The sequence below is a fragment of the Rattus rattus genome, chromosome 8, assembly GCF_011064425.1.
Source record: "Rattus rattus isolate New Zealand chromosome 8, Rrattus_CSIRO_v1, whole genome shotgun sequence".
NCBI classification, from domain to species: Eukaryota; Metazoa; Chordata; class Mammalia; order Rodentia; family Muridae; genus Rattus; species Rattus rattus.
In genome coordinates, this window is record NC_046161.1 from 114971937 (window position 1) to 114993734 (window position 21798).

Sequence of the window (21798 nt, forward strand, 5' to 3'; positions counted from 1 at the left end):
ACAGCAATTGCCACTGGGCCTCTATCCTTTTCCCCAGCTCTGGCACACTTTAGTCCTTGGAAGTTCCCTTTTTCTTAATAAATGGACTCTTCGTCTACCACTATCCATGTCTCCTTGGTTTAATTACTTGTTCTGGCATACAAAAGCCTGGAAATCCCAATAGCGGCCACTGGCCTCTGACGATCACCCATACAAAGCTGTGTACCTCTGGTACCTGTGTTGGGTGGAAGCCGAGAGTTTTGCCATTGGACGGTGTGCCGTAAAACTCCTCCTCCCATCTGAGCCTGGCATTACTCTATGCCATGGTGATTCAAAAATGATAAAACATGGGTCTCTTCCTTATGATACTCACGGGCTCACAGGTGAGGAAGTAGAAAGTTCAGGGCCAGTGTGTTAAGTGCTATAAGAGGCCTTGGAGAAGCAGGGTAGGGGTGGGGGCTAATTTAAAGGACCACCGAAAAACAAATGAAAGTTACCCAGGAAGAGGGGCTAAATGACAGGTATGGAGGTCACTCTTGTGGGAAGGCTTGCTCTGGGCCACAAAGTGGTTCTGAGTGGATGTAGCGTGGGGTATAAGAGGCACAGGCACTAGGGTTGTGGCTGGAAAAATCAGAAGCATCTGCTGACTTAGGAGAGTTGGGCTGGTTCAGACCTGTTCTGTTCAGTTTATGACTGCATTGGTTCAGAATAGTACAACAGTTGTGAACTGCTTTGATAACCAGAAGTATGACATGTCACATAGGCCCACATTCCTAATTAAAGAGTGCATGATCTCTCTTGATGGAGTGTTTTCCAGTTTGGGTACTTCCACATAGACACTCAGAGAACACTTACTGGAAGTGATGGCATGAACTGTATTGAAAGGCAGGTAGTTGGAACCAAAAGGAAGAGGAGGAAGAATTGAGGGAATCAACAAATGGAAAAAGTCAAGGCTATTCCAAAGGGCTCGGTAAAACTGGAAACATGACAAAATCACCAAAACAACAACATTCCTGGGTTGAGGAATCTTGATCTAAACTGATCTAAATGGGAAGTGACGTTGCCTCCTCTATATTTTTGGAGCACAAAGATCTAGAATTCTACTTCAGCTAATGCTAAGTGATATTAGACATAAGCAGGTATGTGCATCTTTTAACAAAGCTACGGTCCTGCGATGTTTCAGATTATTATGATGGTTAACTTTGATTGTCAACTTGTCTGGTTTTGGAATCACTTTGCAGACTCTGTGAAGCTGTTTCCAGAGAGGTACACTGGGGAGAGAAGATCAAATCTGAATGTAGGTGGGGATATTCCACTAAGTGCGGTCTTGGACTGAATAAAAACAAGAAAGTAAACTGAGTCCCAGCATTCCTCTTTCTGGTCCTTCACCATGGATACAGTGTTACCAGTTGTCTCAAGCTCATGCAGGAATGCCTTCCCTTCCTTGGTGTATTGCATCCCTTTTTAAGCCAGGAGACCAAATAAAGCCCGCCTTTCCTAAGTAACCAACACATAGCTAGATAAAAATCAAACAAAAAAACAAAGCCTAAACTAGAAATCCCAGAAGATTTTATGAATTAACAGATGAAAGAGGAAAGATTGTAAGAGTTTATAAGTCGGTTCCTCCAGCGGAGTCGTTCTGACAGAGGGCCTCGGGGGTCGGGGAGCAGCTGCCGGTTCTGCACGTGGACCCCGTGGACAGAAAGGGTCCTAAGGAGGGGCTCCTGATGTGGCCTCCGCCCTTGCCAGAGCCAAACGGGGTGACTATGATGTTGCCACCTCGGTGGTCAAGGCGGCCCCTGTCCCTACCCCTAGCTCCACCATCAACATCAACAACTTCACCTCCAATTTCCTAATGAATGTTATAGCAATTGAAGATTATAAGAGCACATACTGGCCAAAATTAGATGGTGCCATAGATCAGCTTTTAACCCCGAGTCCTGGTGACTATATGCTTATATCCTGTGAACAGATTTACAGTTGTGTGTATAAGTGTGCGTGCCAGAAGCACTCAGAACATATGTACAGTGATCTGATTAAAAAACATAACCAGCCACTTAGAGCGAATCTCCAAGGAGCTGCAGGCCGACCCTCCAGACCTCTATACAGAAAGATTTAATATAGCCCCAGGACAGTATATGGGAGCATTGCAGAGCATCATGCCTCTTTTCATATATATGAATAAGTTTTACATAGAAACTACGCTTAACAGAGACTTTAAAAATGATCTTGTAAAACTGTTTATGGAACACGTTGTAGAGAAGCACATTTATAGCCTAATGCCCTTTACTTTTAGAAGCCCAGTCAACACCATTTTAGGTCACACCTTCAACTGTGGCAAATGTTGTGAGGCCTGTACGCTCTGAGACCAGAATGGGTTCAGAGGGCTCCGACATCATTTTCTAAGGTTACTCCAAACATTCTGCCCCCAGCTATGGAATCTGAACTTTCTGAGTACCCTGCCCAAGATCAAAAGCTTCAAAGAGAACTTACACAGAGGTGACCAGTCCCAGAAGAGAGCCGGAGATGACTGGTTTATAACAGTCCATCTGACTGTGCAAGTTCCAGAGGGTATAGATAGTGACTGTTGAACTACGTTTCTCCCGAGAGAAGACACACTGGAGCTACAGAAACTGTTCCAAGCACGGTGGGGCCTGCACCACTCAGGAGCTCTGTCAGAGGCTGTTCTCAGAGAGGATGCATGACTTCTTTATTTGATTTTCAGTTTTTAAAAACAAGAACTAACAAAAACAATCGCTGCTAGACTGGGCGGTGATTTGAAGTGGGACAATCTTTTAATCTACAGAGCAAGTGTCTTGGAGAGCGGCCATTGCTAAAGCGGAGCTCAACATTTGAATCAGCTTCCTCCAGAAATACAAGAACGAAAGAATAATTTTTTAAAAAAACCCTCATCTTGTTCATGTGTGATCTTGGAACATGGTGTCTCATGTCAAGATATCTTTGCTTTAAAACCAAGCAGATATTACAATACAGTGTTTTCACCCATGCCCCAAACAATCTGTTTTAAATTCAGATTGGTCTGTGTTTAGCAATTAGTCTTGTGGAGGAAAATGCTAACTGCTTTCACTATCACTTTCCCTGTCAATTCCCGTTTTCAACTGCGTGCCTTGAGCTCTGTGCACTTTGCAGCTCTGTGACCATGTCATTAATCTCATGATGCTTCCAACTGGCCCACCAAAGCCTCTGTATGACTTTGTGTTAGTAGCAGAACCTGATTGAGAAAATGGAAGCACTAGAGGCTGGTCAGAATTCACCCTGCTGTCCCAACTCTCATGGGGACCAACTCTTACTGAGTGGTTTCCATTCTACTATCCCCTCCCCTGATCTCAGCCTCCAGTGGGGTGGAGCCCTGGTTTAGAGCTCTGATACTGTAGAGACTGCCCAATAGAGGGCACTGCTCCCTGGGTCCCTCTCAGGACGAAGGGTTTTAAAGTCACCTATGGTCCATTTCATTTTAATGGGTGAATTTAATATGTATAAAAGGTCAGCTCCACCCTGCATCTCGTAAACATCATGTTTGATATTTGTGTGCAAAACAGGAAGGGTTTGCACTGTTGTTTGAAGGCTCCTTTCAGCTGTGGTAAAGCCATTTCCTACACCAACAGTGCTCTTTAGTTCTTCACAAATGCCTGAAGCTTTTCTAGTTGTTTTTCAATAATAAACAAAACTAGACATGGCAAGGAAAAAGTATTTTTCTTCTCAATTTTGCTTGAATGTGAAGTGAGCATTGGCTTTGTGCTACCAGGCTCCATCTGACGGTGATGCTGACCAATCAGAGACTGTCCCCCAAGCTACTGCTACCAACTCATGGGCAGCAGAGTTAGAAATGGAACACCAGGGACAAGAACATTACCCAGTAGCAGTCCTGTGTTTGTAAACAATGTTCCAGGGGAGGAATAGTTAAGAGTTGACAATTTGATTCTTTCTGGTACTTGTCTGCAGTTGGTAGAGTTTGTGGGGGGTTTAATTGACTCATTCCATTTGGGTTACATTGAAGACCCTGAGTAGGGACAAGTGGGCTCTTATTATGGCCTGTATAGCTTCTTTGGCTCTAATGTCAAGGGAAAAAAATTCATTTTATCAAAAAGCCCAGTTTACTTTTCCGATGGAATGCTCACCACAAAGTTGTAAATATCCTTTGGAATTTGTTTCTTCTACCCAGCTTTAATATTTTTGACAATAGTAAAGTTGGAGAATTTCTTGAAACGTAATAGGTTAGTGTTTCCATGTCTTAATTATGCCCTCCTCCTCCCCCGGGAGAGAGTGTTCTTTTTTCTTTCCAAAAGAACTTTCCCTAGAGAAGCATTATATTAAATAAATTGGCATTAAAGTGGGTGCTTTTGTGTTAGTGACTGAATGGAGAAATAGTCATACTCATTCTGCATTAGCACAAAATAGGCAGAGGAAAGCCTGTGAAATTCTCATTCTCTGAGTCTAAGCCTGGCACCACTTTGCTGGTACTGAAAGGCATGGGGGAAATGAGTGTGCTCCTGAGGGCTGTGTGCTGGTGGCTTAGCAAGGCTTTACAGTTTGTAAACTTCAGGTGAAATTGACACTTCTTGTTAATTAAAGTCTTTACAGAAGTCTTAATCTCCAACTATGAGGAAATAAAATCTGCTCTGTCTCAAAAAAAAAAAAGAAAGAGTTTATATGTCTATATATGTTGAATGTATCATCTGAGAAGGCAATGCTATTATCAGCTACCAAATTACTACGTAACATCCAGTTTTCTTTCTTAATTTTTCCCCTCATCCTCACCTTTTTTTCTTTTTTCTTTTTTTCGTTTTATTTCTTCACCTTGGCTTCAGAAGTGTGTGCTTCATCTGACAGTCACTTTCAGATAGACAAGTAATGAATCAAGAGAATAGTTCCACCTCTGACTCATGGGGAACCTGGTACAGTCATTTGACTCATCGATTTCTTTCAATTAGGAAATGTCACTGTACATGTACCATAAAGTGCTTATGAGATGCTGGGATCCACAGAGAAAAGGTGACAGCTGCAAGATTAAAATCTCATTTAACATACATTTTTATTTCATTTCAGACCACAGAAACTACACCTCCCTTCCAAATCACACATGTCTCTTAGGTCTTTTTAGGTTTTTTTATCCATTTTTCTTTTATGCTGCTGGGAACAGAACCCAGTCAGGCACTTCAGCAGGGGGAGCACATGCCTGACCGCTGAGAATACCACCAGCTGTTTCTTTTTTTTTTTTTTTATTGTTGTTGTTTGTTTTGTTTTTGATGAAATAATTTACTAAAAAGTTTTGTAGTAGCTGTTTGTTTCCAGTCACAATGCTAAATAAAATAAGTAAAAAGAAACATCCAATATTGGATTTAACTTAGCAGATTTTTTCCCAGTTAAATTTAAAAACATAATACCCAGAAAATACAACAAATTAAATTAATTAGAAAGTTGATTACTCTACTTTGGTTAAGCATAGTAAACCTGTCTACACCTTTGATTTTCTAAGATTAATGTTATCATTCTAAACTATTCTGAGTAAATGGAAAGTCTGACATGAGGTGTAAAGAACGGGCTTTGTCTGAGTAGCTAAAAACATGCAGAAAGTTTTTATAAAAAAGGTTTCAGATTTAGTTAAAGAAAACTTGAGTTGACTGTTTGTAGTTCCCATATACTTCATGTGATCTACTTGTTGAATTATTGAACCATATTGATACATTATTAAATAAGTATCCTAGTTTTACCCAATGTCCTAACTTTTGTCCCAGTATTCTGCTAAAAAGCTTACCACAATTGGTTATTGTGACTTTCTGGGCGCTGATTAGCTATGACTTTCGTTTTTCATAAATTTCTTTGATTTTGAGGAATACAGGTCAAGCAGTTTATAAAATGTCCCTCAGCTGAAATTTGTCTGAGCTCCAATCCAGCCACTACCTCCACACGGTCAAATTGAAATACAAATGAAGGTTTTGGAAAAGGAATACAGAAGCAGGCTCCACGTGTATTGCCATTCAGCACAGTGCTTATTGGGCTTCTCCACTGAGAACGCATCATTTTCCCTTCCTTCCTATTCTGTACTCTTTAGAAAGAAGTCACTATGTATGGGTCATATAAGGTAAATACTCCCCTTGGGGATAAGATGTTTACACAACCTGTTTGAAATTCTGTTGCATACAAAATTTTTCTTTTTGCCCTAATTTGTTTATTGAATGATTTGATTCTGTCAGTACAGATTTGTTGATTTTTATTTTATTTTTAAGATTTCTTTATATGTATAAATGTTTTGCCTCTGTGTGTGTTTTGTGTGTGTGTGTGTGTGTGTGTGTGTGTGTGTGTGTGTGTGTGTGTGTGTGTGTACCACATACATGCCTGTTGTCTGCATAGGTCAGAAGAGGGCACTGGATCTGCAGTTACAGATGGAGAGGCTTGTGAGTGCTGGGAACTGAACTTGGTTCCTCTGAAAGAGTAACAAGTGTTCTTAATTATTGAGATATCTCTCCAGCCTGGTTTTTATTTTACATATTTATTGATAGCCCAATATCGCTTCTTTTTAAGGTCTGAAATAGTTCAGCTTTGGTCACCGGGAGTTTTACCACTTGCTCCCAATGCCCCTTTGAAACACCTGAATTACTGATTGTTGTGCATTTGATGTTATTTAATTATTGATGTTTTAGCATTTCTTTATAATACTGTACAATTTTCCAGGCTCATTTTAGCATGGCTGACAAACTTTTAAACAAACTGGTTTCTGGCAATTAGAGGAATTTTGTTTGTTTTGTTTGTTTTTGTTGTTCAAGACAGGGTTTTGGGCTGTCCTGCAACTCACCCTGTACCTCTTTTTTTTTATTAATACACCATTTGTTCCTGGACTTTTCATTTTACTCTGATATTAAATGTGGGGTCTTTTTTCCTTTTCAGACTTTAAAAGTAGGATTAGTTTGATTAACTTTGTTAAGGTGAAGTGGTAGCGGTGGGAAGTGGTTTCAAGATAGGCTTAGAAGGTAAATGCCGTCAACTTAAATTCAGTGTATTTGCCAACCAGACTCTGACATACTGTCTCTGATATTTCCGCTACAAGTTTTGGTTTGGCCTAATTCTTCTAAAGATTAAAAACACTTGGTGTTTCCCCCAACCCTAAAACAGCTTCCTTTTCCTGTTTCTCATTTAGCATAGTGTTTGTACCAGCTTTGTGTTTGAAAAGTGAACATCTGAGCTCTGCTGGTTGGGCTTGAATACTATGGGTGAAGGGACTCTAGCCAGCCCATGGAAAACATGGTTCTTACAGGCCTTGCCCTCCTCTACTCTCTCTGCCTCGACAACAACCATTAGATTATATCCCTAAAGCTAGCCACCAAGATCTATTCCATTATGTGGATACTTTCTCCTCCTGAGGCTGGTTACCAAGGTCCAGCCATCAAGTATTCAAGTCCAGCAATCAAAAGCCCATTTTGCTTGTCTAATTAACATGCCTAATTAAAATTAAATGCCCCATCATAACACAGGGCTTTTCTTTCGCCTTTATAAATCTCCATTTGCCTATGGGCCAAGTCTATCTTCTATCTATCCAGAGGCAGTCCTCCGTTGTTGTCCTCCAACCCCACTGGACAATCTTCCTTTACCATGTTCTCTTCCCCTTCTTCCTCTTTCTCTATCCCCTATGTTGTCTTTTATTCTCTGCCCTTTGTCCCTCTGGGGCAAATACATCTTCTTTGTACTGAGAACTTGGTCTTAGGGTGTCTTGTGCAGACTCTGAGGTTCCCTACAATGGGCATATATGTGGCTATGTATGGGCATATGTATGTACTGGAGTGTGTAGACATGGATGTTAACATGCTTTCATGTTAACACAAGTTAACTAACAATGCTCTAGTCTCCTTAAGTAACAAAGGTATGGTTCTCCTTCTAGCATATAAAATGATCAGAAAAGAATATATATTCTTATATATGTGTGCCTCTATCTATCTATCTATCTATCTATCTATCTATCTATCTATCTATGTATCTATCTATCATCTATCTATCTCTATACTATTCTATATCTATATCATCTCTCTATCTCTATCTATCTATCTATCTATCTATCTATCTATCTATCTATCTATCTATAATTTAATGTTCTTGAAGATATACATCAAGTCTTACTGGTGAGCATGCCTGTATAGCATCCAAGACTATGGGAGTCTTAAAGAGGGGGTGGTGGATTAAAAAGGACAGTAGATGGAACAAACATGCAGCACATCAAGTTCTGTGGGACATAGGTGAGTTATGTGGATAGAGAAATTACTGCACTTAAAGGCTTATATGAGAAAAGTGAAAGTGTTTTACTTGTAATCAAAGTCCTATCTGAAGCATCTAGAAAAAGAAGAGCAAAATAAAGTAAGCAAAGTAGAAGAAAGAAAAAAAGAGAAAGGGCTGACCAACCCAGCTCAGTCAGTCAACAGGGTCTTGAGGGAGAGAGAGAGGATTAAAGAAAAGACAATTAGACAATATTATAGTATGATCCCAGGAAGGGATCATAGCCCAGGAAGGGCTAAGGCGGGTTTAATTCATCCTAGTCTGCTTTTATATCATTCTAGGTATATACAAAGAACATAGGGGCTGGAGAGATGGCTCAGTGGTTAAGAGCACTGACTGCTCTTCCAGAGGTCCTGAGTTCAATTCCCAGCAACCACATGGTGGCTCACAATATTGTGAACAACAATATTTGATATATAAAACCCCAACAACTTAGAAAAGACCAACGAATTCCTAAAATAATTAAATACTTCAACTTACCTGGTGTGAGTCAGAGCATTTGAATAGACCTATACCATTAAGGAAATTGAATTAATAATTGAAGTCTCCCAAGAAAGACATTTCCAGACCAGCATAGCTCAGCTAACAGGTTATTTCAAATATTTAAATAGATGATACGAATTTTACATGTTCCTTCCAGACAATATTTGAACACTTTCACACATTTAAAAATGAGATTGTATTATATTAGTGCCCAAATTAGACAAAGATAGTGCAAAAAGGTTAATAAATACATATAAAAGACAATTTTCTTGACGACTAAAGATGAAAAGTTTGTAATAAAATTTCAATAAATAGAACCAGTGACATAAGGTTGGTTTGATAATCGAGGTCAGTCAACATAGTATACTAATCTAAAGAAGAAAAAAAAATCACATGATCATAGCACCCGGTAAAGAAAAGATATTTAATAAAACCATATTCATGAAAAAAAGCCAACTAAGAAAAGTGAAGATATGTAGGAACCTTCTCAGTCTTATATTTATAAAAGTCATAACAATTTTACAACTGTCACTGTAAGACAGCAAAGTGAGAGGCAAGTATTGCTTTTTCTACTCTTGTTCATTATTTACTGGAAATCCTAGCCAGCACAATAAGGAGAGAAAAGGCAATTAAGGGCACATAGATTAGAAAAGAAGTGATAAAACTACTTGTTTGCAGATGACATGGTGATCTACACAGAAAACGCCAAGGAATCTCCAAAAACAGCAAAGATGGAACAACCCTTATAATAAATAACTGTGGCAAAGTTTCAGAATACAAGTTCAACAGATGAAAATTAGCTCTATGTTTGAAATTAGTACGTGCTAATTACATTAAATATACCATTTATAATATCTCAAAAAAGAAATACTTAGGTATCTGTTTTCAAACTACATATACATCATGTATACTGCCACTTACAAAATGCTGAATGAAACCAGAGAAAATAGAAATGAATAATGAGATGTCATCATCATGGGTTGTAAGATCGCCATATTAAAAATGTCAGTTTTCTCACAAACAAGATGCTAGCTTCTATCAGTATCTTTAAAATCTTTTTTACAGATATAGATAAGCTTGTTCTAAAATTATATGCAAAGGCAAAAGAGCAAGGATCACTAAAGTGCTTTGAGAAAGAAGAGCGGAGAGGAAAGCATCAAGCTGGTGGAAGGATAGACAGAGACTAATGGAAAAGACTAGAAAACCCAGATGTCACTCACATAGGATGATAGGCAACTGAGGTTGCTATGCTAGGGCCTTTAGTTGTGACCTAAAGTGTAGATAAACAATTTTAGAAATTGGTGGTTTTGTACTTAGTGCAATACAATTCAACTTTCTTGTTAAAGAAGAATCAAGTTAGACATTAATAGTTTCAAAGACACTAAATTATGTGTACTTGGTATGTCCTATGCAATGCCATTGCTTTTAAAAATGTCACTTGCAGTATGTTGATAATAACGAAATAAATTTGATTTTATATTAGAAGTGGTTCTAGAAGCCCAGGCAGTGTTGGAACTTGACTTTAATCCAACACTTGGAAGGCAGAGGCAGGTAGATCTCTGAGTTTGAGGCCAGCCTCTTCTACAGAGTGAGTTCCAGAACAGCCAGAGTCGGATAGAAAAACTCTTGTCTCGAAAAACAAACAAGCAAGCAAGCAAAAATGGTGGCAGAGCAATTGCATATTCATAGGCTAAAGACCACAAATAAAAACCTCAGCCTAGACCTCTGATCCCACAAAGTATTCACTCAAAATGGATGATAGAATACAAATGCAGCACATAAAGCTATCAGAACTTCCCTGAGATAACTTTGGACTGAAATCCTGAAGAGTTCTTAAAGACAACACCAAAAAATAAAATATTGGAAATAAAGAACAGATGAATGATTACTAATCAAAGTGAAAAACTTTTGCTTTGCAAAGACACTGTTAAGATGGCCCTAACCTTCAGCAAATTAGATAGTGTCCATGTTGGGTGAGGGCCAAACTTCCTCCGTCGGTCTGCTGACTTAAATCCTCTTCAGAAAATCCTTCTACACATTCAGAAACAATGCCTGACTAGCCATTTCATCTACACCTAAAATGAAAATGCCTATCACACAAATCTAGGAATCATGCCCTAGGACAACAGTTTTCAACCTGTGAATTGCCTTTGGGGGTCAAGTAATCCTTTCAGAAGGGTCACCTCAAACCATCAGGAAGCACAGATATTTATATTATGATTCATAACAGTAGCAAAGTTATAGTTATGAACTAGCAGCAAAAATAATTTTATGATTGGGATCACCACAGCATGAGGAACTCTATTAAAGGATTGCATCATTAAGGTTGAGAATCATTGTCTTAGGACACTGATACCAGGGAAATAGGATCTTAGTCTTAAACACACACTTATTGTAGCAGATTTATTCTTAGTGGCCTTGAGATAGAAACAACAAAGCCATCTCTAAACAGATGAAAAATCAAATGAGATATTGCTTAGAAATAATAAAACTTGAAATTTTCCAACATAAATTTTTTTATTGATTCTTTGGAAATTATATGTCATGAACCCTAGTCACGCTCACTTCCTAGTCTTCCCATGTCCTCTTTCCCTCCCTTGTGACCTCCCTGCCAAAAAGGAAAGGAAGAGGGAAGAGGAAAAACAAACAAGCAGCAACAACAATAAAAACCAAGTCTCTTTTGTGTTGTCTCAGTGTCTAGTCCCCTGCACCCCCAAGAAAATCTGAGTCCTTCTCTACTTGCATCCCAACCAGAAGCCATTAATAGTGGAAAGGTACACGTTAACATCCCTATCGCAATTTTATTTTATTTTCTTAAAAGATTTTATTTTATTTATGAGTACACTGTAGCTGTCTTCATGCATACCAGAAGAGGGCATCAGACCTCAATACAGATGGTCATGAGCTACCATGTGGTTGCTGGGAATTGAACTCAGAACCTCTGGAAGAGCAGTCAGTGCTCTTAACCATTGAGCCATCTCTCCAGCCCCCTATCACAATTTTAAAGAGTTCTCTTTAATGGCTTCCTTTTGAGGCTGTTACTTGTTGGGGGTTGGGGGTTGGGGGTTGGGAGTTGGGGTGGAGGTAGGTGTTGCCACAGAAGCCTTCTATGTTCCTCTTCCTCAACTGCGGGTCTGTACCACTGAAAGCAAGAGTACCCTCACCGTTTTTTTGTTTTTTTGTTTTTTTTTTGTTTGTTTGTTTTTTCTTTCTTTTTTTTTTGGAGCTGGGGACCGAACCCAGGGCCTTGCGCTTGCTAGGCAAGTGCTCTACCACTGAGTTAAATCCCCAACCCCCACCCTCACCGTTTTTTGCAGTCAGGAGCATGGATCCTGGGCTTCTACATGGTTTCTGGCAACAGCACAGATTAAGAGATCCACATGGTCTCCCCCATCATCAGGTGCTAAGAACTCTGCATGGTCTCTGGTAGTAATATCATCTGCAGACATCAACATGGCCCTCTGCTGAACCATGGACCAGCATGGCCTCTGGCAGAATTATGGACCATGAAGTTCTTTCAAGGAGGTCCAATTTAGTAAATGGATCATTCTTCATCTTGAACATTCCATTGCTGTTCAGAGCCAGGGTGATCTTGTGACTGGGCAGCTTGTTCAGAGGCTGAGTATGTGGGAGAATGCACATTTTGAATGAAACTTGGAGAAATCTTGGAAAGATGAACTTACAGCAATAGATATTATTGAAAAGGCCCATATAGTATATTCTAATAACAGGTGTTTCAGTCATTGATTGCTTGAGTAGGCCATTATCTTAGAGTGAGTAATTATAAGGGGGCTTTGGGGATGATGAATGGATTTTTAATCTAGATGTGGTCTTTACACTGATCTGTACTCACGTGTCTTGAAAAAAAATGTCTTCCCCTTCCCCAAGTGATGCTTTATACAGACAAGATTGAGAGCTTGGATTTTGTATGTAGAAGAATGGGAAATTTGAGCCACCATGTGGTTGCTGGGATTTGAACTCAGAACCTCTGGAAGAGCAGTCAGTGCTCTTAACCACTGAGCCATCTCTCCAGCCCAAGAATGGGAAATTTGAAAGACACTTGGGTCTCATTTTTCTCAATTGCAGAACAGAAATGGTGTTCATCTCTCATTGGGGAGAGATTAGGGGTGATGCTAGGTAACCATTGCAGCTTGTAAGAGTGAAAAATGGTAGCCATTGTCTTATGAAAAAAAAAAAAAGAAGATCGTGGAGAGGTGGGCAGCAGAGTTACAAGCTAGAACTGTGAGTCCTGATCAAAAGAATGACTTATTCCCATGGGAAGGAAGTAAAACAAGGAGCAGGACTTCTCAGTCCCAAACTGTCTCTAAAGTCATCCAGACAGTTCTGATTGGAAGGTGCTAGAGAACTGTGGTGTTGGTTACTAATCTCTATTGAAATTACATCGCCACTTTTGAAGAGAGAATAGCAACTCAGATTGTTCTTGCACTTGAACTCTGAGGAAAAGCTGACCTCTTGTGAGCACTAACAGAAAATGCTGCTTTCTCAAGAGATTCCTGTGGTAGTGTATAAGAGCTGGGCTTCTCACTGTCCCAAGTATGTGGCATTTTACTGTTAAAGAACAACTAACCTTCACCACAATAACACATTACACTGCACATGCAAGGAACAAGGGCTATTAAGATCTTTGCATTACTGGTGAGGAAACTGAAGCACAATAAAGCTAGGTGCTTGACTAAGTCACATAGCCAGCAAGTGACAAAATGAGATGCAGGGTCCTAACCAGCCCAGCACATATCATATGTTTCCTTCCTTGTGATCAAGACAATCATTCTACAGCCTGTATTATTGTCCGAGTATTTTATTTTTTCCATTGGGATAATTTCAACAATGCTAAGGACTCTCTCTCTCTCTCTCTCTCTCTCTCTCTCTCTCTCTCTCTCTCTCTCTCTCACACACACACACACACACACACACACACACATACACCTCTCCCCCCAAACTCTGACCTGTGTGCTCTCCCTTCACACTGAAGGAATTATTGAAGGGTGGTACCCACTCACTCTCCTCATGATAGGGAATCAGCCAATTTTTTCTGTTCTGATCCTCTCATGCGTCTGTGTGCTCCCCTGATACCCACACTCTTTTCATGGTTTCTAAACACGTTGTGCTTGCAAGGAGAAGAAACCCAATGTGGCAACAGTGGCTGTGGTGATGGTGGCAGCAGCAGGATGTGGAGTAGGAAAAGTATTTACCATGCCAGAAATGACAAAAGCTTCAATAAAGTATAAACACTGTGGACAGAAACACAGTAGGAGAATGATCAGATAAAATTCTATCTCCAAGGAGAAATGAGGTTCTTTTACAACCAGTTAAGGGAAGTTATGGTAAGTTTCCTGGGCTATTCATGTGGCATTGAATTTGAATAGATAAGAGGCAGGCCATTCATTATCTTGTTAGGTAGTAAATTTTATAACATTTCCTCTTTCTGGGACTGGTCATTGGGGTGAGGTACTTGTGGTCATTAAATGTTGGGCTATGGGCTGGAGAGATGGCTCAGTGGTTAAGAGCACTGACTGCTCTTCCAGAGGTCCTGAGTTCAAGTCCCAGCAACCACATGGTAGCTCACAACCATCTGTAATGCTGTAATGAGATCTGAGGCCCTCTTCTGGTGTGTCTAAGACAGCTACAGTGTACTCATATACATTAAATAAGTAAAATAAATAACTTAAAAAAAAAGTTGGGCTATTTGGTAACCATGACTAGGGAGGTCATAGGCCCTTGAGGAAAATCTACTAATATTAGTTTGTTAAATGGAAATAGCATCAAAATGCCTTCTAAATAATAACCTTTACACCCATAGATTAGCATATCTCTTGACTTCATCAGAGAAACGTCTTTTGACAGTTGACAGCAGTTAATATAGCGAGTCGCAACTAATCAAAGTAGAGAAAATAAGTGATTATGGAGTGCTCATCCCTACACACACACACACACACACACACACACACACACACACACACACACACACACACCACACCACACCCCACCAGCTCAGGGAACACTGTGGGAAGGGTAGGGGATAGAAAGATTGTAAAAACCAGACTTTGTGGAAGAGTGCTTCAAAATATTATTTTCTGAAGAGGACAGGATCATTGCAGTCATGAGTGCACAGTACAAGTTACTCTCACAAGATCAAGCTAGCGCGTTACCTAGCATGAATGGAGAGGGGTACATGAGGCCCCTTCCCAAGGGGAAGAGCTATTGGTAGTTGATGACTGCTGGGGAATTGCCGCATGTGTGTGTGTGTGTGTGTGTGTGTGTGTGTGTGTCCCTTGGTAAATTTTCCATACCAATGCATATACAGATATCACTGGACTCAGTAAGTTATTAAAAATAAAAGAATATGAGATTGTAAGGAGTATATGAGAAAGTCTAGGAGAAGCTGGAGGATAGAAGGGAAGTGAATATAATCAAAGTATTTTGTATAGGTTTATGAAATTGTCAAAGAATAAAATAAAAATTAGGTTCTGGTTTTAAATGTCTTTAAGATTTACTTTTACTCATGCATATAAGCTTGGTAGGCTTCTCTGCCTTCCAGCATTTTGCTCTTTGAAGTCCTTTGTTTCTTCCTGCACTTTCTGTTTTGCCCACCAGGGGGAGACAATCTCCTTTTAAAGGACAATTCCTTCCCTTTAGCTCCCTACAATAGCTCTGAGCCAAATTATTGTACTTTGTAAGTTTGCTGATCTTAACTACAATGTGTTTAAGTACAAGCTACACACCAGGTTTTGAAGATAGTACAATAAAAATTCAGACTGTCTTTTTACTATATATAATAAACTAATTACATGTTAAAATATTTTAGGTATGTTAAATATAGCATTAATTTAATTTATTCCCCACATCTACTCCCTTCCCCTGTCTTTCAGAGATTGAACCTAGGGCCTTGCACATACTAGACAAATACTCTACCACTGAGTTACGTCCTTTATCTATTTTAGATTTTTAACAATAGTGTGGCTATAAAAGGATTTAAAAGTACATATGGGACTTATATTTCTATTAGACAGTGGTTCTTCCCAGTGTCAAATCCCAAAGTAACTCTGAAGAACATCAAGGATCTGAAGAACCAGTCTGAAAAGGAGCAGGTTGAGGAGACTGGGATGGACACTGGCTAGCAACAGAACCCTACTTAACCCACAATAGGCTCTAGAGCTTACCTCACAACCAGGTGTCTTATACCTTGCTTGTTATTTCTTCCTCTTCTGTGCTGGAATTCTTGAATTCCACAGAAAAATCTAGGCTTATATTACTTTATTCTACATTATCAGCAAGGTTCACTATCCCAGGTCTATCTTGACTAGAGACCTTGAAGATTGGCAGAGGGCTGTTCAGAACTTTTGGCCTCCTTGTCTAAAACCCTTTGACTTGTTCAATTCACTTGTGCCTAGGGGTCATGGAGTGTGTTCAAGGATGAAAAGACAGAACCAGCAGGACTCGCTGGTTCTTACGCAGTGGCCATCACATCCTGCTTCCTCCTGAGAGCTCTAGTCGCCCACAGCCCTGCCTATAGGGGATGGGGGGTTGGGATTCACATGACCAGTGAGTGACCTGATGTCCTGTGTATTTCAAAAGTTGCCCTAGTAACTATTCAAGAGCGACCCTCTGAATCAACAATGGGGTAGTTGGGAAGCAAGGTCAGAGTGGTAGGTGGTGATCCTAGGTGCAAGCCCTGCCCCACAGTCCTTCTTGAACACAGTTGGCACAGCTATAGCTATGAGAGTCAGTGGTCGTTCCAGGTTTGGCACCAGTGGAGGTCCAGAGGCACAGGTATTTGAGTCAATTGTTTTTGTCTAGGTGGAAAGAACTCTTTGTAATGGAGGAACCAAACAAGGGACATCTGTGTCACCTTCTGTTACCTGGGATTGCCAGTCAGAGGAGTTGAGCTGGTGGCTCATCTTGCTGGGGAATGGATTCAGTGTACCCCCAGCTTTACCCCTCATCTGCAGCCAACTGAAGGGCTGATGACCATAGAATTTTGAGAGATCCCAAACCCACGTGCTTTGGGATTATGGGATAAGGTGATCTCTATTGTGCAGCCTCGGTTGCTGTCTCCGAACTCCCTTTTCATTTGTATGAAGAGCGTATTACATATAGATAGTAAAAATTACCATAGGACACCAAGATTTCAACAAGAAGCATTTATCGTATAAGACAGTTTTGTGTGTTGGGGATTTGAGACAGCTTTGTGGGATAGTTTTACTACAGTCTTTCTTGGTTGAGGAAGAATGTCTGTCTACTCTGTCACTAGATTTGGCCGGAGGTGGAACTTAACTGCTTTCAGGTGTTCATTCCTCTGGCTGCTAGCAGAGACCTCACTTCCTTATCTCACGAGCCTTTCCAGCGACTGCTTCAGAGTCCTGTGACATGGCCGCAAGCAACAACAATGTAAGACAGCTAGACAGAAAACTTCTTTCTACATTCTGTTACAAAGGTCAGCCCAATTCGAGAAAATGGCTACCAGGAAGTCTAAGCTACCATGGGCCACCATGAATGCTGTGAACACAGTGGAGTAATATCAGTTCTACTTATTTAATTTCAGTGCTTTTTGTTTGTTTTGAGACAGGGTACCACAGGCTGGCTTTAAACTTCCTACATAGCCAAGGATGACCTTGAACTCCTGATTTTTTTTTTTTTTTTTGCTACTACTTCCCAAGTGCTGGAATTACACTATGCTCGGTTTATGCAGTGCTAAGGACGGAACTCAGGGCTTTGTGGGTGGTAGACAAACACTCTACCAACTGAAGTACATCAACAGACCCATTGTGAGACTTTGTATATATACTCAGTGTTAGACTCCCCTCCTCCCTACCCCCCTCCCGCTATGACAAATAGTGAAATTTGTTCTGAGAGGAACAAATTAAAGAGAGAATTTATTTTGGTTCATAGTTTTAGATGCTTAGTCCCTGACCCTTTGCTGTGGTGTTTCTAGATCTTTAGTGAGGCGGAACACCATGGTGGCAGGAGTATGTGTCAGCTACCGTTCACCCCATAGTGGCGAGAAGTCAAAGAAGGAGACAGGAAGGACACAAAGGGGAAGGGGTAAAAGATACAACCTTCAGGGACACACCCTAAATGAACTGCTTCCCCATCTGGGTCCCACTTCCTTTTTTGGCTGTCTCCTGATAATGCTATCATATTATGAATCTACCAAGAGATGAATCCATTAATTAGGCCAGAATCTGAAGGATACAATTACTTCTCAAATGCCTGTTGACTTGACACACCTAAGATTCTGTGGTGTCTGTTTGTGGAAGACATTTCATATTCAAACTTTAAAGCCACTGCAAAGAAAACCCACAATCAGGGTGCAATTGCTAAAAAAAAAAAAAAAAAAAAAAACAACTGCTAAGGGGACTGCTGGAGCTGGGCTCTGAAACAACAGAGGAAGTACCACAAAGGGTTCAGGGACAGACAACTAAGAAGTTTCGAGGCTTAGGGTCTTCTAGCAGTCCTTTCTCTTTTTGTGTGAACAAACTAGGATGATTTAGGACATCTTTCCATCACATTTTCATGCTCATCAAGGGCTCGTTTTGATAATTCATTAATGTTCTCTCTAAATTTCAGGCATTTTAGAAGGTCTGGCCTAAGATGGAGATTGACTTATGTCAGAGCTAGCTCTTTGAGACTCAAAAGGGATTGAGTGCCCTTTGTGAATATCAACAGGTTTCCTTGTCAAGACTTTGCAAGACTCCATGTAATTTCCTAAATCTTCATTGATTCCTTAAAATAGTCACGCAAATGAAGTTTTATGCATTTTTTTATGTTTTTGTAATGATAAAGTACTTTTTACAACAGTGTTTCTTTTTTATAGCCCTGGACATCCTAGAACTTACTATGTATACCAGGCTAAAATATGTCTTACAGTTGATTGAGTCTTTCCTGGTAAAATTTTGCATACTCTTCTATATAAATATATTGATCATCTCAGCTGTGTAATAAATCACTCCATGTCATAGATATGATAGCAACCATTCCATTCTAATTAAGGTTTTAAAGAATAGGATTCAGGAAAGCTCAACTGGGCTGTTCAACTGTGGAATTTCCCCTTGCTTCCTGTCCTGTCCTTTCCCTTCCATCCCCTTTCCTTTTCTTCTCTCTCTCTCTCTCTCTCTCTCTCTCTCTCTCTCTCTCTCTCTCTCTCTCTCTCTCTCTCTGTCTGGCAAGGTATCATTATGTAACCCAGGTTGGCATGAAACTTTTTCATGTAGCTCAGGTTGGCCCTGAACTTGTTATCTTCCTGTTTCAACCTCCCTGCACAAGTATGTGTCTGCCAAGTTCATCCATCTGTGGGTTTTCTTACATGGTCACAGTATGATGTCAACTGAATCTTCATTATCTGCCAGTCAGAGTCCAAATTGGCATACTTCCATGTTATCAGGGACCTTTGCCAGGATGGCTATCATTAAGAAAACATATAACAACATATGCTGGTGAAGAGGTAGGGAAAGGGAATTTGTGTACACTTTTAGTGAGAGTGTTATCATTAAGAAAACAACAGATAACCCAGAGGCTCACCTACCATGAGCCACTATGATATACTAGTACGTGGTGTAAAGATGGGAAAGAAAGAAATGTGGAATGGTTTGAAGACCATGAAGAGAGGCAGATTAGGAGATGTGAGGGTGAAGAGGAATAACCTAATGTGTATAACTTGTCTTGCTACCTGAGGCCATGGTCAATCCCTGCCCCCTGCTGCTGCTGCTACTGAGAACCATGTCTAGGCCCATGGCCATGCAGCAGCAGGGGTCAGTGTTGATTTTTGTGGCTCATATTATAACCAAAGGCCATGTGGACATCCCTGATCTGGCCTGCTGCCTTGGATCATGTTGATGCCCAAGGGCTATGCAGAGATGGCCTCACCCCTCATGTGTTGCAGCATTTGGGAGAGCAGGACCTGAACCATGCCTAGGCAGCACAGTAGAACTGGCCCTGGTAGCAGAATCTTGGATGAGCTGTGCCAAGAGTCTGTGGGCACAGGAGAGATGCTTCCACCTCTGGCAGGTTGAAGAGCTGGCCCTGGTGTCATGACAGTGGGAGAGTTGGCCCTACCCCTCACCAGCTACAGCACTCAGGAGAGTGGGCTTTGTACCTCCCCTGGGCAGTATAGTAGAGTTGGCTCTAGTGTCATGGGTAATAGCATAAGAGCAGGAGAGCTGGCCCTGTCCCTTGTCAGTTGTGGCATTGGGTGATCTAGCTAGGGCTGTGCTGGAGAGCTTGCTCTGGTGTTGTTGGTTTGGGAGAGCTAGAGGGATGACCAACTCAGCTACTACCCAGATCCAGGGCTTTGGGTTGGCCCATCCCAACATCTACTCCACTAACTGCTGGAAAGCATAAAGGGACCAGTTGTACAGATCCAAAGCTGCAGGATCTCCATGACACAGGGCAACTAGAAGATATCTGAGAGGGAGTCCTGGTAAAGGTCCAGTATTGATGGTGCATAGAAGTCCTCAAACCAGCCCAACGACTCACTGGATTGAACATTTCCAAGTAAATATGTATGAACAAAAGAGTATACTGTGAAACACACTGTGACACACCACAGCTTCCATGATGAGATTTGTTTTTTTATTTTCTTTTGGGGGGAGGTTGCAAGGGCAGATACGAAGGGACAAGAAGATGAGTGGGTTGGGGTGCATGATGTGAAATTTACAAAGAATCAATAAAAAGTGTTAAAAAATAAACAAGAAGAAGAAGAAGAAAAAGAAGAAGAAGAAAGAAGAAGAAAGAAGAAGAAGAAGAAGAAGAAGAAGAAGAAGAAGAAGAAGAAGAAGAAGAAGAAGAAGAAATGGGGAAAAGGGACCCCTTATACATTGTTAGTGGGAGTGTAAATTAGTTCAGACACTACAAAAATCAGCATGACATTTCCCCAGAAAGCCAAAAACAGAACTACTACATGACCCAGCTATTTCATTTCGGGGAATATTTTCAAAAGATTCTGAGTAAAACATGACACAGAAAATGTGTACATCTGTGTTTACTACAGTACTATTCACAATAGCCACTTTTAGGAAGCAGTCTGGTGCCTGCCAACAGACGAATATATAAATAAAATGAAATGTATACATAACAGTCTTTTATTCAGTTGTAAATATGAGTGAAATTAAGTCATTTGAAGGAAAATGGATGCAACCAGATAGATCTTCATAATGTCACATTTTCTCTCATCACTCTATCATGAGGCTAGAAGCATGACTTGGAGAATGAAGGGAACTAGAGGAAGAAGGTAGAAAGCAAAGGGCAAAGAACAAATATAATCAATGACCTTACTGTTTACCATGAACATATACCAATAAAGTTTTTTTTTTTTTTTTAAAAAAGATGACCTTGTTCAAATATTCATTGTGGCTAATGCACTCAGGGACCCTGATGTGCAGCCATTTCTACATCTAAGCTCAGCACAGTGAGAGCCATTTGCTATCAGCCTACAGATGACTTCTTCCCTCAGCCATACTGAGTGAGGCAGAGTCAGAGCCATGACTGAATAGTAGAGCTGGGGCAACTGGATGAAGCTAACCAAGGCTTACTCTGTTGAACTCCCATTTTGTGACTCAATAATTCCTTTACTGTTTAAGCCACTTGAAGTTAGTTCTCTGAAAATTCTGATGGAAATGCTCCTACTTCTGGGATTAATTCTGACTTTGAGAGGGAGCATTTAAGGAGGTTAGCTTAATATTCTAGGCCTAATCTTCAGATACTACATATGTGTCCCTGACTTGAGTCTGGTTTCTCACACCTAGGATTTCTCTCAGTCTCTATTATTTTTGGGAGTGACTGAGTCTCCCCAGAACATGCTGCTTTTATCCATGTCATCCGCAATAGTTACTGATGGCTGGAGTCTTAATCTTTTTCAAAGTGTCACCTCAGTGGTTATAGCCCCACCACGTGCTATGTCTCAGATGACTTCTCACCTGTTACCCATCTTCCTGGCTTTTGGGAGATTGGATGCTTTACTAGGAACCCCGACTAATTATTTCACTTTTCATCCATGGCTAGGTAGATCTCAGTGCCTGCTCATCTGGTTTTGGCCTG

At 40.5% G+C, this 21798-nt stretch overlaps 1 pseudogene; it reads left to right on the plus strand.

Moving 5' to 3' along the window:
* Positions 1 to 326: 326 nt before the first annotated feature.
* Positions 327 to 2560, plus strand: LOC116908276 (annotated as a pseudogene).
* The last annotated feature ends 19238 nt before the right edge of the window (positions 2561 to 21798 follow it).